Below are 17,262 nucleotides of genomic sequence, written 5' to 3'. Positions count from 1 at the left end.
TGAGTTCAGAGGTGGAGAAAAGCCCAATAAGTGACCAACTCAGTGTGCTTTCATTCTAAGTATGGAGGAATAACCAGTGACCATCTAGGAGAGGTAAACCCAAAGGTGTCTAGGTGTTGTGAGTTGTCTGATCTTCAGTCTCAACCTTGTACTATGGAAAACATATCATTTTTTTTGTTGTTGTTGTTGTTGGGATGATCTGATGTTTAAATAAAATCATGGCTATAAAGCACTTAACACTATGCCTGGCATATCATAAGTGCTCAATAACTCTCATCTATTTTTATTAATTATCTCAAAATGCCATTTTAGGAAGCAGTGTTGAGAGCAAACGTAGACTGATAACTCTTACTTTGGGGGAATATCAGGATGTTGAAGTTTTTCCTACTACATTCAGCTGTGAAAGAAGTCCCTGATTTCAGTGCTGGTTCCATGGACAGAAAGCAGTGAAACATTTTCAGTCGAACATATCATGCCGTGTTTAGAGCAACCACCCACTACGTACCATACGCTATCTTATTCTTTACTCAAATGGAAAAAAAAATGCAGATTCCCCTTGGTATTTTTAGAAATGTCTTTCTTTTTAATATAGACTGAGGTTTAAATATGCTTTGATTGCAAAGATTGCATTTACAGGGAATCTTCATCTTTAAAAAAGATCTGTCTAGCTCAATTCTGTGGTATTCTAAGAGAACAACACAACAAAGAAAGTTGCAGTGAGCTACACAGCTACAATGCTTTTACACAGCTACAATGTTTTGAGGTAAATGAAATAAAACTATTACCAAATGCTGTGTGAACTTTTTCCAACCCCTAAAATAAATATTTGTAAAGCCAGCCTTGGTGGCACGAAGACCAGGGAGCTAGAGGATTAATCCATGATAACATGCTTCTTAAAGATGGATCTCCTGACAATTAGAGGTTGAATTCTTATCCTGGAATTTTTGCCAGAATGAGTAAAATACTTTCAGTAGTTAAGTACTCCCTTCTTTCAGGAGCATTATTTAGCACCAGTGAAACGCATCAACCCTGTTGATGTAAAAATGTCTACTGTGTATGAATAATCCCAAAATTCTTAGAATTCCCTTAAATAGGTGTAGTATCATCCTAAATTATTTTTAGCTTCAGAAAGTATGAGCACCCCACAATACACATGGAATTATTTCCTCCTAAGATATTTTCCCTGCTTCAAGTTACTCATGAGAATCTGGTGTTTCCATTGTGAATCTGATCTTGGGTAATGATTGAATAGATTTACTACAATGTAAGCACTGTTCAGAGACCAGTCTCCCTGTCTTTCAGTGGAGTCCAGGGTATGGCTGCACCATGGTCAGTGAATGAACAGGACAGTCTGTGCCACAGTGTAGTTGGGATTCAGAACATGTATACCAGGTTAGCAAGCCCAATCCTGTGATTTACCTGCTTATAGCACGTGGTAGAGTCAGTCAGTAAATGCATCATTTCTAGAAAATGTCGATATATGATTTATTTATATATAATATGTTGTAGAATTTATATCAATCAAAAAGTTTATCAGTAAGTAGTCATAGCAACTTGAATTTGTACTCTTACATTTTCAAATATTATTAGGCTCACACAAATCCACAAAATGGCATTTTCTTATTCTAATTTACTATTGTCACTGCTTCCTAATTATTTTGCATCTTTCATGCTTCCAGGCTAATAGTTCAAACTGATCGTTTTATTGCAACATTTCAATTCCTTCACATTGGATTAGTCTTTGCCTCTTGTCTCCCTTACCCATCCCCATTCCCTAATATAGCAATTTTATATTCCCTAATATTTAATATTATTTTCCCTAATATCTAATATTATTTTCCCTAATATCTAATATATTAATTTTCTTTGAACCTATGGCTTAATTTTTATTAGTATTATACATATTTCTCCTAACTTGCAGATCCATGCGCCAGTATTCATTTTCTAAGGAAGGCATCTGCTATTCCTTTATCCATCTTTCCTTTGAGTGACTAATTTTCAAAATCAGTTTGTGATCTGCATTGTCGCCAACATAGAACTACTTAGAAATAGCTTTCTAAAATATTTTGCTTAAGCCTCAGGAAAATGAGCGAGGAAAGTCTGCAGTGACTTTTTATTTCTCAAAGCTAAATCCAAAAGTAGAATGTGTTGATGGTTCCTGCTTGTCTTCAGGGACTACCCTGCTGGAAGGTCTTGATTGTTGTCTAATTGGCAACTTGGTTTGAAGAACCTGGAAAGATGAATTTTTTGTGAATATCACTAAGCCACAAAAATGTTTGCTTTGGGGATTTATAATGAAAACCATAAGCTGGGGAAAGTCATTATTTTATTTTTAGTCTACCTCATTGCAAAACAGAACAACTTCAGCTATGCTGACTGTTCAGTTACTGTGTCAGTAATAATGCTGTGCAAACACGGTTCACCAAAAGGTCCTCTGGTATGATAAACCTCTTGATTTATTTTTTCCTATTGTGGTAAAAGATACATAATACAAAATTTCCCATTTTAAACATTTTTTAAGGGTCCAGTTCTGAGGCACAAGCACATTCACATTGTTGTGCAAACATCACTACTATCTATCTTCAGAACTTGTTCATCTTTCCAAATTGAAATTTTGTACCCATTGAACAATGATTTACTTTTCCCTCCAGTCTTTGGTAATCACTATTTTATTTTCTGTGAATAAAATGTATTTGAGTCTTTAGTCATATTAAGTGAAATCGTGAAGTATTTATTCTTTTGTGACTGGCTTATTTCATCTAATATAATATCCTTAAGAGTCATCCATTTTGTACCATTTGCCAATGGAATTTTCTTCCTTTTAGGTTTAAGTACTATTCCATCATATGTATTGAGGTGTTGAAAAGTTATGATGTATTTTTCTAAGTTTTCCAAGCAAAAATGTGTTATGACTTTTCCGACAACCCAATATATACAACATTTTTATAGATTCATTCATCTGATGGAAAATTGGTTTGCTTCTACCATTTGACCTTTGTGAATAGTGCTCTTATGAACATGTGTATGTATATATCTATTCAAATCTCTATTTTACTTCTTTTGGATAAGTAGTCAGAAGTGAGATTTATGGATAATATGTTAATTCTATTGTTATATTTTTGAGGACCCCCATTTTGTTTTCCATAGTGGCTGCACCATATTACATTCCCAGCGATAGTACATAAGGATTCCAATTTCTTGAAAGCCTCACTAATGTTTATTGTTTTGCTTTTCTTTAGAAATAGTCATCCTAGTGGGTATGACATGGTATTTTATGGTTTTGATTTGCATTTCCCTGATGATGAAATGTTTAGCATCTTTAAGTGTGTTTATTAATCATTTATACATCTTTTTTGAGAAATGTTCTTTTCCTATTTTTAAACAAGTTGATTTTTTGTTAATCATTAGGCCTTTTCCTTTTGCAGACTTATGAGTGAGTAAAAACAATTCCATTAGTCATTCAGTCAACATCTCACTTTTATGAGTGTAGCACTGTGTTAAGCTGGTGCCAAATTCTGTTCCGATGGCAAGGTCAATGAGAGCCATAGGCTAGCAGGACTGGATATTTTCTTATAGACTAGTTACCTGGAATTTACGAAGGGATTTTACAGGAGCTACATCCCAGCTTGAGGGAAGCAAGGGAACAAAGTGTCCCTACATAAATCATCCAGGAAAGCTCTCTGATGAGAAAATCCCCTCTTCCCCTCTTTCCCTGCTACAATAGCCCTCTGAGTACTAACTTCTGTCTTCAGATATGATTTAACTACTAGGAGGAAAGTAGTGCCCCTGGAACAAAACATACTTTGGCACTTACGACTCTTCCAGATAAAAGCTTCCATTTTTTTTTAACATTTCTTTGAAAGTGGGGACTTAACATGATTTAGGTTTGTGAAAAGCCATCGTTAACGTGCACTCTTCTTCATGACTACATGGACTTTTACTCCACACACTCTCTAAACACAGATAATTACCATGGTAACCACAGTGTTTCATGACTCTTATACATATACTTGCACCTTTCTTAAAGAAACACAGAACACAACAATGTAGAATTAAAACAATAAATCATTTGAATGTTTTTTGTTTGTTGTTACATAGTTGTCAGAATTTAGAGAAGAGCTGGACATTATCATCTACTATCAATCGTATTTGGAAAAAGTAGATGTTTCGCCAGGCCCTTCGACATCCTGCCAGAAAATAGGGTCTTGTTTGTAACACTGTGTAAAGAATGACCAATGAGTTTCCAGATTGTTAGGGTCAGAAGACTTTCAAGGTAGAAAATGTCATTAAGAACAGAAAGTACTGAATAGTATAGATTTTTATATGACACATTCACTCGGGCAACATTTTCAGTTAAAGTACAGTTAGGATTGCCCTAAAGTTGGTAAAAGTTTGCACAAACATGTATTTTTGGTAGCATCTAATTTTACCTCTGGTTGTGTTTGGAAACATGCACAACAATTTTGTTGTGCCTTCAAAAATTTTTTTTTGGCTATGTAAACAAGTCTTTTATTGCCCTATGAACACTTGATGAGTGGTTAGCAGAATGAAACCCATATGATGCTTTCATCAAGAGTCATCTCTTCAAGTAGCTTTTAACTAACTGTAGCATCTGGGGTATTGGAGAAGCAAAGCCAGAAGGACCCACAGGCTGAAGATAAGTAATTACAAATGCTTTTAGCAAGCCACCTGCTCTTAGTTTTGAAGGTTTCACAATGTTTTATCCATGTATGAAAAGAAATGTCTTTCTGTAATTCTACATGGATGAAGATGAGCTTCCTCCTAGCTAATGGAATGTAGCTGTGATTTTTCTATCATTAATGGCTCTGTCTCTGGAATACAAATGTTTTGATGAGAAAGAAGAAAGGACTTTCTTCTGTTTGATTGTTTTCTTTTAAATTAAAAGTAGTAATAAATCTAGCTCAACCAAAATAACTGCTGAGCATTTCATGTTAACATAGCAGTGAAGATGAACTTGAGCAGTACATGATAAATGTTGCTCTATGCTTAGATTGGAATACCTCCAAATCGTTAAACTCCCACACCAATTTGGAAAGGCCTACCTGGGGTTTTTATATCCTTAGCCTGAAGATTCATTTTTCATTTATGAGATAGAGCCCCTAAGTTTCAAGGACAACCATGCTACACTTCTGTAGAAAATATGCTGAGATAATGTTGGAATGAGAAACTTTTTGTTAACCAAGTGATTTTATTGTTTGTCCACCGAATTTACCATGTATGTGCTTTTCTAGGTTCTCTATAATATAATTCTACTAATTGGAATTCTGTGAGGTAACAAATAAGTCAATTGAAAATCTATTAACTGTGTACCTACTATTTGGGGGATTTAGAACACAGCGGACATTGTTTTGACCCTTCTACTCCATCTTGTCAAAGAAGATGGCTGATGAAACACCAATAAAATTCAACCTCTTTTTGAGTCTCTCCAGCTAATTGAATGCTCTCTGCTTTCTTATACACAGGTTAGAAGGAGATGAGATCTGAACAGGTGCATGAAAAATGGATAGAATTCAGGAAAGACCAAGTGATGGCATGAGAACTCAATTGATTGTTGATACTCTGTTTGACATAACCATTACTTGATTATGAATCTCTAATTCATGTTTTAGGGAAAAAATATGACCTTACATAGGAAGTTTTATTATAAAACTTAAAAAACCTTACTGTAATGAAAATGGAGATTTCATGTTTTTAAATTGTGAGTGGTTAATGAATTTAATAAAGGTACCTTCCATTGAGAATCCAAAAAACTTAAAAGAATCATTAGAATTAGATCTGAGTTGAGTAGGGATTGTTGAAGTTGTTTGGTGTTAGGTTGTTGAAGTGGTTCTCAGGATGTGGTTCCAGACACTCATCTCCTGGACTGTAGCTAGAAATACAGATTACTCAGACCAGCCCAAAAGGACCTCTGGGGGAAGGGTCCCGCACTCTGAGTTTTATAAGCTCTCCAGGTGATTTTGATACCCTCTACAGTCTGAAAACCACTGCTTTAGTTAAGAGTTCCCCTCCTCCCCCAAGTAAGTGGCTTTCCTTTCTTAGCAGAGTGCCATTCAAACTCTGCTTGGCTTCTTCCGTTAAGTGGAGACCTTATCTCAGAATGGAAGCCCACCATATTTGGAATAGATTTGATTGGCAAAATATCCTGCCTACCTCCTTGTAGCTTTCATTCTCTGAACTAGTTGACTTTTCTAGTGCTCTATACCTGAAATAGAATTGCTTTGCATGGCATCGCCTAGAGGCTCCCTTGCTTCCTCTCTGCACCATTTCCAGGGGAAATGTTCTTAAGTCTATCCACCCATCCATAAAAGATATGTTTCCCAGTCTCTGCATCATGTACTCTAGGTCTGCTTTTCTGTTTCTCTCTTGGCATCCTAGATTTGAACCAAAAGATAGGGCGCAATACTTTACCCACATGGTTGTCCATCATGTCATCTTGTACCAAAAGTAATAAAAAATATAAAGAAGAAAATCATTCTGTATTACTCTTACATGAACTATTGTTGTTATGTGGATCTTCTGACATAATTTTATTTCTCAAGATAGTTTTGAAAAAATTATAGTAAATGACAGCTTAACTCTCATTGAGAGAGTTTATGAAATTGAAGATACACTGAGCCAACTATGGAGATTATATCATTTGTGATTTGAGTAGAATTTAACAATAGAGTTTTGCTTTTATTAACATATTTCTTGGAGAGTGGATTTATTCGTTCTTAAATCTTTAGTGGAAAGAGTGAGAGAAAATAACCCTATGGACAAATTTAGAAAGTTAAATCATTGCCATGGGAATTTCCCTCCCATTTTAAATTACTTTGTTAGCTTTTAAATTTATTGAAATTTGTAGTTAAGTATACTGACTTTAATAAATTCCACTGTAGGTGTACATTCAAATTATAAGACAAGGCGAGATATTCCTTCAAGTAGAATAAACCGCTTCTCTAATTTTCTTTGAACTTTACTTCCTTATTTTGTCTATGCTTTAAAACATATGTGCTCTGGGATTCCCCTGGTGGCACAGGCAGTTGAGTGCCATGCTGTGAAGCTGTCCACGGCCTCTGCAGTGCCGGTTCCATCCCAGTCGGCCAGCGAGGATCCCACATGGCGAGCAGACCTCTCCTGTCTCGCCCGCTGCTCCCCTCAGCAGTGTATTTCAGTCAGTCTGCCTGTTCTGTTCCCCTACTCTGTATCTGGTGAATCCCTTCACCTTCCTGCGCATCTGGCCTGTACCCCAGTTCTTGTATAAATAAATCTTAAAAAAAATAAAACAAATGTGCTCCTACATCTATATTTTATTGTGTGTATATACCAACAACATCTTATTCATGAATGCATCCATTGATGGGCACTTAGGTTGTTTCTTTATCTTTGCTATTGTGAATAATGCTGCAATGAACATGGGAGTGATGATAGCCTCTTGCATATGTATATGTATAAATTTCTTTCCTTCTCAGGTTTGAGAAATATAGTTGAAAAATCAAACTGAATATATTTAAACTGTACAATGTGAAGATTTGATATATTTATACATTATAAAGTCTTCCCATCATTGAGTTTATTAACACATCCATCATCTCACATATTTAAATTTTTAGGGGTGATGCAAACACCCCTAAAATTTTCTTGGCAAATTTTATTTCTATAATATGGTATTGTCAACTGACATTAATGTTATACTCAGGCCTAATCACACATTAATCACAATTAGATTCTCAAACTGCATTCATCATACAGCTGAAAATTTGAATTATTTTTACTTGGCTCACCTCATTTACCTCATTGCTCCCATCCTTCACACCCTGGCAATCACCATTTTATTCTCTGTTTCTATATATTAGACTTTTTTTCTTAAGATTCTACATATAAATGATTCCATACAGTATATTTATCTTTCTCTGTCTCACTTATTTCACTTAGTATGGTGTGCTTCAGTTTCACCCATGTTGTCACAAAAGGCAGAGTTTCCATCTTTCTTATGGGTGAATAATATTTTATTGTGTGTATATACCAACCACATCTTATTCACAAATGCATCTATTGATGGGCACTTAGGTTGTTTCTATATATTTGCTATTGTGATTAATGCTGCAATGAACATGAGAGTGCAGATAACCTCTTCCATATCTTGTTTTCATTCCACTCAGAATTGGGATTGCTGGACCTTATGTAATTTTTAAAAATTTTTTTTAAGGAACTTCCATACTCTTTTCCAAGTGGTTGTGACAATTTGTACTTCCACAAATAGCAAACCTCAGTTCCTTTGTCTCCACATCCTCACCAACATTTGCTAATTATTTTTAATAATAGAGATAATAACATGAAATGATATGTGGTTTTGATTTCTATTTTCCAGATGATAAGTGATGTTAAGCACCTTTCAACATACCTGTTGACCATTTGTACCTCTTCTTTGAAAAGATTTCTGTTCATGTTCTTTGCCAATCTTAAATGTTTTCATTGTGTTATATGAGCTTCCTTGTATAACTTGGAATATTAACTCTTTGTCAGATTTGTGGTTTGCAAATATTTTCTCCCAGTTTATACGTTGCCTTTTCACTTTATTGATGTCTTCCTTTTCTATGCAGAAACTGCATAGTTTGATATAATCTTTATTCTCTTCCATGGATCTAAGTGTCTGTTTTTATGTTTATGCCATACTGTTTTTATTAATACAGCTTTATAATATCCTTTGAAATTAAGACATGTGAGACCTTTGGGTTTGTTCTCTCTCATGATTGCTTTGGCTAGTCAAACTATTTTGTGGTCTCATACATATTTTAAGATTGTTTATTCTATTTTTGTGAAAAATATTGGAATTTTTATAAAGAATGCATTGAATCTATAGATTTTTTATGGGTAGTATGGGCATTTCCATATTAATACTTCTAATCTACAAGCATAAAATACCTTTCCATTTATTTCTGTCTTCTTCAATTTCTTTCATCAATATCTTATACTCTTCAATGTACAGATCTTTCACCTCCTGGGTTAAATTTATTCCTATGTATTTTATTCTTTTGGACACAATTATAAGTGGATTTCTACCCCCTATCTAAAATTTCTCTTTCTGATAGTTTGTTATAGTGTATAGAAATGCAAGTGATTTTTGCATATTGATTTTATATCCTGCAAATTTACTAAATTTGTTTATTCATTTTAGCAGTTTTTTAATGGAATCTGTAGAGATCTATCTATCTATCTATCTATCTATCTATCTATCTATCCACCTACCTATCTATGTATCATGTATGTACATATGTATCTATCTTGTCATGCCATCTGCAAACAGAGTCTTTGGATGACTCATATTTCTTTTTCCTGCTTAATTGTTCTAGGTAAGACTTGGCAATACTTGTTGTAAAAAAGTTAAAAAAGTTGACATCTTTGCTTGTTCATGATCACTGCGGAAAAGTTTTTCAGCTTTCTGTTTTATAGTATGGTGTTAGCTATAAGCTTGTCACATATGACCTTTGTTAGGTTGAGGTACTTTCTTCTATATCTACCCTTTTTTGGTACATTTTATCAAGAAATGATATTGAAGTCTGCTAAGTACTTTCTGTGGAGGTGATTTTTTTTTTCCTTGTCTATTTGTTAATATGATATGTCACTTTGATTAGCATATGTAACACCTTTTTTTAACACCACCTCAACATGGTGTATGGGTCTTTTAATGGACTATTGAGTTCAGTTTTATAATATTTTATTGAGGAGTTTTGCATCTTCTCAGGAATATTGACTTATGATTTTCTTTCTTATAATGTCATTGTTTGACTTTACTATCAGAGAATATTGGCCTTATAAAATGAATTTGGAAATGCTGCCTTCTTTACTTTTTAGAAAAGTATTAGTGCTTCTTTAATGGGTTGTGTAGAATTTACCAGTGAGACTTTGGTAATGGACTTCTGTTTGTTGGGAGCTTTTTGATTACTGAGTCAATCTCCATGCTAATAATTCATCAGTTAGATTTTTCTATTATTATTTCATTATTATTCAATCTAGGTAGGTTAATGTTTCTAAAAATTTATCCATTTTTTTCTTGGTTGTTCAATTATTTGGCATTTAATTGTTCACAGAAGTTTCATATCATACTTTGTATTTTAGTGATATCAGTTGTAAAGTCTCTTCTTTCTTTTCTTTTTTTTTTTTTTGCTCTTTAAGACATTTTTATTTTATTAAAAAAATTAAATATATTGCCTTCCTGGTGATGCAGCAGGTTGAGCACCATGCTGTGAAGCTCCCTGCAGCCTCTGCAGTGTGGGTTTGATCCCAGCCGGCAGGTGAGAATCCCACATGGCGCAGGAGACCTCTCCTGTCACGCCTGCTGCTCCCCTCAGCAGTGTATTTCAGTCAGTCTGCCTGTTCTGTTCCCTGCTATGCCTCTGGTGAATCCTCTCACCCTCCCTTGCCTCTGGCCTGCACCCCAGCTCTTGTATAAAAATAAATAAATCTTTTTAAAAAATTAAATATAATTTATTTATGTATATAAATATATATTCAATTAAAAACTGCTAAAAATGAACAATGATGTAAAATATATATATTTATATATATGAACAATGATGTAACATATATATTTTATATAAATAAATATTTATATATATAAATATTATATATATATTTTACATCATTGTCTTTAGAGATGTTATTGCGAGATATATATGTGTGTGTGTGTGTGTATCTCTTACATCATTGTTCATTTTTGCAAAATGTTTTCTTTCTTCTCTCAGGTGTAATCCCCATAGAATTCCCAACACCAATTCACCCACGCACCATTGCCATAGTCCCCTGTGCTCTTCCCTCCCCTGTTCTGATCGCTCTCCCTTTCCCTCCCCTACAGAATGTCTCTGATTTATAGTTGCCTGCCAATATTTTTTTTTATTATTTTCCCCCTTATCCCTTATTTGGTTCTCCTATATTCCTCCTATAAGTGAAACCATCCAATGTTTTTCATATTTTCTTTATCCTTTGGACTTGTTTCACTGAGTATAATTCCTTCTAGCCCATCCATGTTGTTGCAAATGGCATTAGTTTATCTTTTTTGATTGCTGAATAGTATTCCATTGTGTATATAAACCACATCTTGTTGATCCAGTCATCTATTTTGGGCCATTTGGGTTGTTTCCATATCTTACCTATTATAAAAAGTGCTTCAATAAATATAGGGATGCAGGTATCCTTTTGAATTAATGTTTTTATGTTCTATGGGTATATTTCTAGGAGAAAAATTTCTGGGTCATATGGTAGCTCCATTTTTAGTAGACTGAGGAACCTCCATACAGCTTTTTGTAGTGGTTGGATCAGTTTGCATTCCCACCAGCAGTGTAGGAGAGATACTTTTTTCTCCACATACTTGCCAACATTTGTTGTTAGTTTGTTTTTGATTAGTTTGTTAGTTTGTTTTGATTTTTTTTGTGCTCATATGTGCATTCTCACTGGTATAAGTTGGTATCTCATTGTGGTTTTCATTTGCATCTCTCTGATTATAAGGGATGTTGAAAATTTTTTCATATACCTGTTGGCTATTTGCATTTCCTATTTGGAGAAGTGTCTTTTTAGCTCTTCTGCCCATATTTTGACTGGGTTATTTACTTTGTTTTTGTTGAGTCATGTGAATTCTTTGTAGGTCTTTGTGATCAGTCCCTTATCAGTTGTATGGAAGGCAAAATTTTCTCCCAAACAGCAGGGTGCCTCTCTGTTTTGGCTAATGTCTTTTTTGCTGTACAGAAGCCTTTTAGTTTGATGTAGTCCCAGATGTTTTATCTTTTCCTTCACTTTCTTTGCTTTGGGGGATGAGTCTTTAAAGATGTTATTGCGATGTATATCTTGTAGTGTTTTACCTATATTTTCTTCTACATACTTTATGTTTCAGGTCTTATGTTAAATTATTTTATCCATTTTGAGTTGATTTTTGTACATGGTGTGAGGCAGTAGTATGGTTTCATCTTTTGCATGTGGTGGTCCAGTTTTCCCAGCACCATTTATTGAACAAAATGTCCTTGTTCCATTGCATATTCTTTGCTCCTTTGTCAAAGATTAGTTGTCCATCTATGTGTGGCTTTATTTCTAGGTTTTCTATTTGATTCCATTGGTCTGTGTATCTGTTTTGTTCCAGAACCAAACTGTTTTAATTATTATGGCTTTGTAGTACAGTCTGAAGTCTGGAAGTGTGATAGTTCCATTCTCCTTCTTTTTAGTCAGGAGAGCTTTGGCTATTTGTTTTTTTGTTTTTGTTTTTGTTTTTTTTTGTGACTCCATATGAATTTAATCAATATTTGTTTTATTTCTTTGAAGAATGTTATTGGGATATTTATTGGGATTGCATTGAATCTGTAAGTTGTTTTTGGTTGGATGGCCATTTTTTAAAATTATATTATTTTCTTATTTTAATTTTAATTTTTTTAAAATATTTTTTACCTCATTGTTCATTTTTAAACAATATTTGCTTCCCCTCTGCTCAGGATGTCAATTTTAATAATGTTAATTCTTCCAAACCATGTGCAGGTGATGTCTTTTCATTTCTTTGCATCTTCTTCTATTTCTTTTAACAATGTTTTACAATTTTCTTTGTATAGGTAAATCATCTCCTTGGTTAAGTTTATTCCCAGGTATATAAATTTTTGTTTCAATTGTAAATGGGATGATTTTCTTAATTTCTTCCTCTTCAGATTGATTGATTTTTTTTGTGCTCATTTTGTACCCTGCTACTTTACTAAACTGTGATTTATTTTTTTAATTAGTTTTTCTGTGGAGTTTTTAAGGTGCTTTGTGTATATTATAATATTGTCTGTAAATAGTGATAGTTTAACTTTTTCTTTCCCTGTTGAGATTCCTGTATGTCTTTCCCTTGTCTTATTGCTCTGGCTAGGACTGCCAGTATTATATTGAAAAGCAGTGGCAAAGTGGAGATCCTTGTTATGTTCCTGATCTTAAAGGAAAGTCTTTCAGCTGTTTACCATTGAGAATAATATTGGCTGTGGGTTTGTTATCTATGGTTTTTTATTTTATAATTTTTTAATTTTTAAGTTTTTTTTTAAGATTTATTTATTTTTATACAAGAACTGGGGTACAGGCCAGAGGCATGGGAGGGTGAGAAGATTCACAAGAGACAGAGCAGGGAGCAAAATAGACAGATGGACTGAAATACACTGCTGAGGAGCGCAGCGGGAGAGACAGGAGGGGTCTGCCGTGCCATGTGGGTATCTCCTTGCTGGGCGGGAATTGAACCCACAATGCAGAGGCTGTGGACAGCTTCACAGCACTGTGCTCAACCCACTGCACCACCAGGGAGCCCCTATCTATGGCTTTTATCATATTAAGGTATATTTCTTCTACCCCAAGAATTTCAAGGGTATTTATCATAAATGGATGTTGAACTTTGTCAAATGCTTTCTCAGCAACTATTGATATGATCATGTGGTTTTTTTATGTGTTGGATTAAATTAATTGATTTTCAGATGTTGAACAATCTTGTGCTCCTGGAATAAATCCCAATTGGTCATGGTGTATTATCCTTTTGATACATTGTTGCATTATCTTGGCTTGCTCAGGCCTATGGTATCTCTTCTTTATTTTCTAATTTTATTTATTTAATATTTTCTCTTTTTCCTTGGTAAGTCAAGCTAAAGATTTATCAGTTTTGTTTTTCTTTTCAAATAGAAGGTCTTATTTTAATTAACTTTCTCTCTCTTTTTTTTTGGGTGGGGGGCAGCTTCCTGGTGAAGCCATTCACCACTACATCACTATATAGTTATTTCTCAGGACTGTTATTGTTGTATCCAATAAATTTAATATGTTGTATTTCCATTTTCATTTGTCGCAAGGTATTTTTTTACTTCTTTTTAAAATTTCTTCTTTGAACCATTTGTCGTTTAGAAGCAAGTTCTTTATTCTTCATATATTTGTAAATTTTCTAGCTCTCCTCATGTATTTTATTTACAGTTACATACTGTTGGAAAAAATGTGTGCTCTAATCCACAAAAAGGAACATGGAAATAGAAACAAAAATTGACGACATAATAGCAACAACAGACATTATATCAATAGTAACTCTAAATAGACTAAATGTTCTAATTAAAAGACACAGATTATCTGGTTGGATTAGAAAGCAGAAACCAACTTTCTGGTGTCTCTAGGATATAGAGCTGAGCTTCTGAGGCAATCATCGAATCAAAGTATAGGATTGGAAAAGAATCCTACAAGTTATTGAAACCCAAGGGAGGGTAGAGATAAGCAAACTTATATCTTATTTAATAGATTTCCAGTGAAAAAAGATAAAAAGAGACAGGGATGGACACTATAATGATTAAGGGGACATCATATCAGGGAGACATAAGATTCATCAATGAATACTCATCAAATGAAAAAGCATAAAAATACATTAGGCAACTACTTTCAACTCTGTAAACAATCATTATGTAAACATGTTAGTTATAGGAGACTTCAACTTCCCACTCTCACCAATGGATAGATTAATGAGAATAGAACCATAATAGTCTTAATGAAGGAATTACCACATGTACTTAATACACTCTATAGTACCCTCTACTCCAAAAAAGAATACACATTTTTCTCAGGAGCACATGGGACATTATCCAGGACTGATTACATGTTGGGTGACAAGACAAGTATCCACAAATTCATGAAGATTAAAATCATACTAAGTAACTTTGACTATAAAGTTATTAAACCAGAAATCAATACCTAAAAAGCAGGGAAAACCTCTAACACATGGAGAGTGAATAACACACTACTAAAAGATTTCTCGGTTAATGAGCATATCAAAAAAGAAATAAAAAAATACCTTGAGGCAAATGACAATGAAGAAATCATCCAGAAAATATGGGACACAGCAAAACCAGTATTATGTGGGAAATTTTTATGAGTACTGGTGCAAATCAAGAAACAAGAAAGGATCCAAACAAATAACCTTATCTTATATCTCAAGGAACTGTAAGAAGAACAAATAAAGCCAAAAGCAAGTAGAAGAAAGAAATAACAAAAATTACAGCAGAAATAAATGAAATAGAAATCAAAAAAGGTAATCCAAAGGGTAAATGAAAACTAAAGCTAATTCTTTGCAAAAATAAAAATAGACAAATGTTTAGTTAGGCTTACTAAGACAAAAGGGGAGGAAACTAAAATAAATAGGGTCAAAATTGTAGGAGGAGAAGTTACAACAGACACCACAGAAATTCAGAAATTCAGAGGTCAATCAAACTACTATGAATATTTATACCCTAACAAGTTCAATAACCTAGAGGAGTTGGGCAAAATCTTAGAATTATTTATTCATCCAAGACTGAATGAAGAAGAAATAGACAACCTGAACAAACCAATCAAAAGCAAGAAAATTGAAAGAGTAATCAAAAATTCTCCCCCCCACAAAAAAAAATGTTAAGAAACATATGGCTTCACAGATGAATTCTACCAAGTGCTCATAGATGAAATAATACCTGTACTATTCAAACTATTCCAAAAAATTGAGAAAAAATTGAATAATTCCAAACACACTTTATGAGTCCAACATTACTCTTATACCATAACCCAAAAAAGACAACACAAATAAAGAAAAACTATTGGCCAATTTTCCCAATGAACACAGATGCAAAAATTCTCAATAAAATCTTAGTAAACCAAATCCAAGTGTGCATTAAAAGTATTATATGCCATGATCAAGGGGATTTATACCAGGGACACAAGAATGGTTCAAAATCAATCAACATAATTCACCACATCAACAAAAAGAAAGATAAAAGCCACATGGTCATATCAATACATGACAGTTAAGCATTTGACAAGATTCAACAGCCATTTATGATGAAAACTTGTGAACAATTGGGGTTAAGTGGGACATATTGAAGCATAGTAAAAACCTTATATGACAAACTACAGCTAATAGTATTCTCAATGGTAAAAAAACTGAAAACTTTTTCACTAAGATCTGGTAGAACACAAGGGTGTTCACTCTCAGCACTACTGTTCAATATAACATTGGAAGTCCTAGCTAAAGCAATTAGGCAAGAGAAAGACATAAAAGGAATACAAATTGGGAAAGAAGGATTAAAGCTGTCATTATTTGAAGATGACATGATAATATACATAGAAATCCTTAAATATTCCACTAAAAATAAGCTATAAACCAGTTCAGCAAAATGGCAGCTAACAAAATTAATACACAAATATCAGTTGCCCTCATATATGCATACAATGAGCTAGAATAAGAAACTATGAAAATGATCACATTTGCAATCACCCCCCCCACCAAAAGTTAAATAGCTTAGCAGTAAGTCTACAAAAGGAAGTTAACAATCTATACAAAAAGAACTATAAGACATTGTTAAAAAATAGAAGAAGGCAGAAGGAAATGGAAGCACTCTTCCTGCTCTAGTGTTGGTAGAATAACCATTGTCAAAATGGCCATCATACCCAAAGCAATATTCAATGCAATCCAATAAAAATCTCAATGGTATTCTTCAAAAAGTTAAACAAATATTACTGAAATTTATATGGAACCACAAAAAACTCCAATTAATATAAGCAATCCTGACAAGGAGAAAGAATGGTGATATCATACTCCTAGACTGACTTCAAACTATATTGTAAAATCATAATAATTAAAACAATGGCACTGCAACAAAATAGAGATACAGACTAATGGAATAGTATTGAGAACCTAGAAATTGTCCACACCTTTATGTTATGGACAATTAATCTATAACAAAATAATTCCAGGAATATACACTGAATAAAGAAAGTCTCTTCAATAAACAATGTTGGGAAAACTCACCAGTTGCATGAAAAAGAATGGAACTATCTCTACCTCACACCATAGATAAACATGAACTAAAACTGGATAAAAGACTCAGATATAAGACCTTAAATTATAAATGAATAGAAGAAAACATAGGCAAAACACTCCATGTTGTAAACTTTAGTGATATCTTTGCAGATTTATCTCTAGCAGCAAGGAAACAAAGGAGAACATAAACAATTGGAAGTATATCAAAATAAAAAAAAATTGCACAACAAATGAAATGTAGCTAAAAGGTAAAATCACCCAATTTAATAGGAGGAAAAATTTCACACTGTACATCTGACAAGAGATTGATATAAAATATCTACAAAGAGCTCATATAATTCAAAAAATGTAAACAATTCAATCAAAATATAGACAGAAGAACTAAATAGGCACTTCTCTAAAGAAGAGATGCAGATGGCCACCTGAAATCTGAAAAAATGCTCCAT

Source organism: Talpa occidentalis, unplaced genomic scaffold (genome assembly GCF_014898055.3).
Source record: "Talpa occidentalis isolate TD23 unplaced genomic scaffold, MPIMG_talOcc4v2.1 talOcc4.5, whole genome shotgun sequence".
Taxonomy (NCBI): Eukaryota; Metazoa; Chordata; class Mammalia; order Eulipotyphla; family Talpidae; genus Talpa; species Talpa occidentalis.
This window is presented reverse-complemented; position numbering follows the sequence as displayed.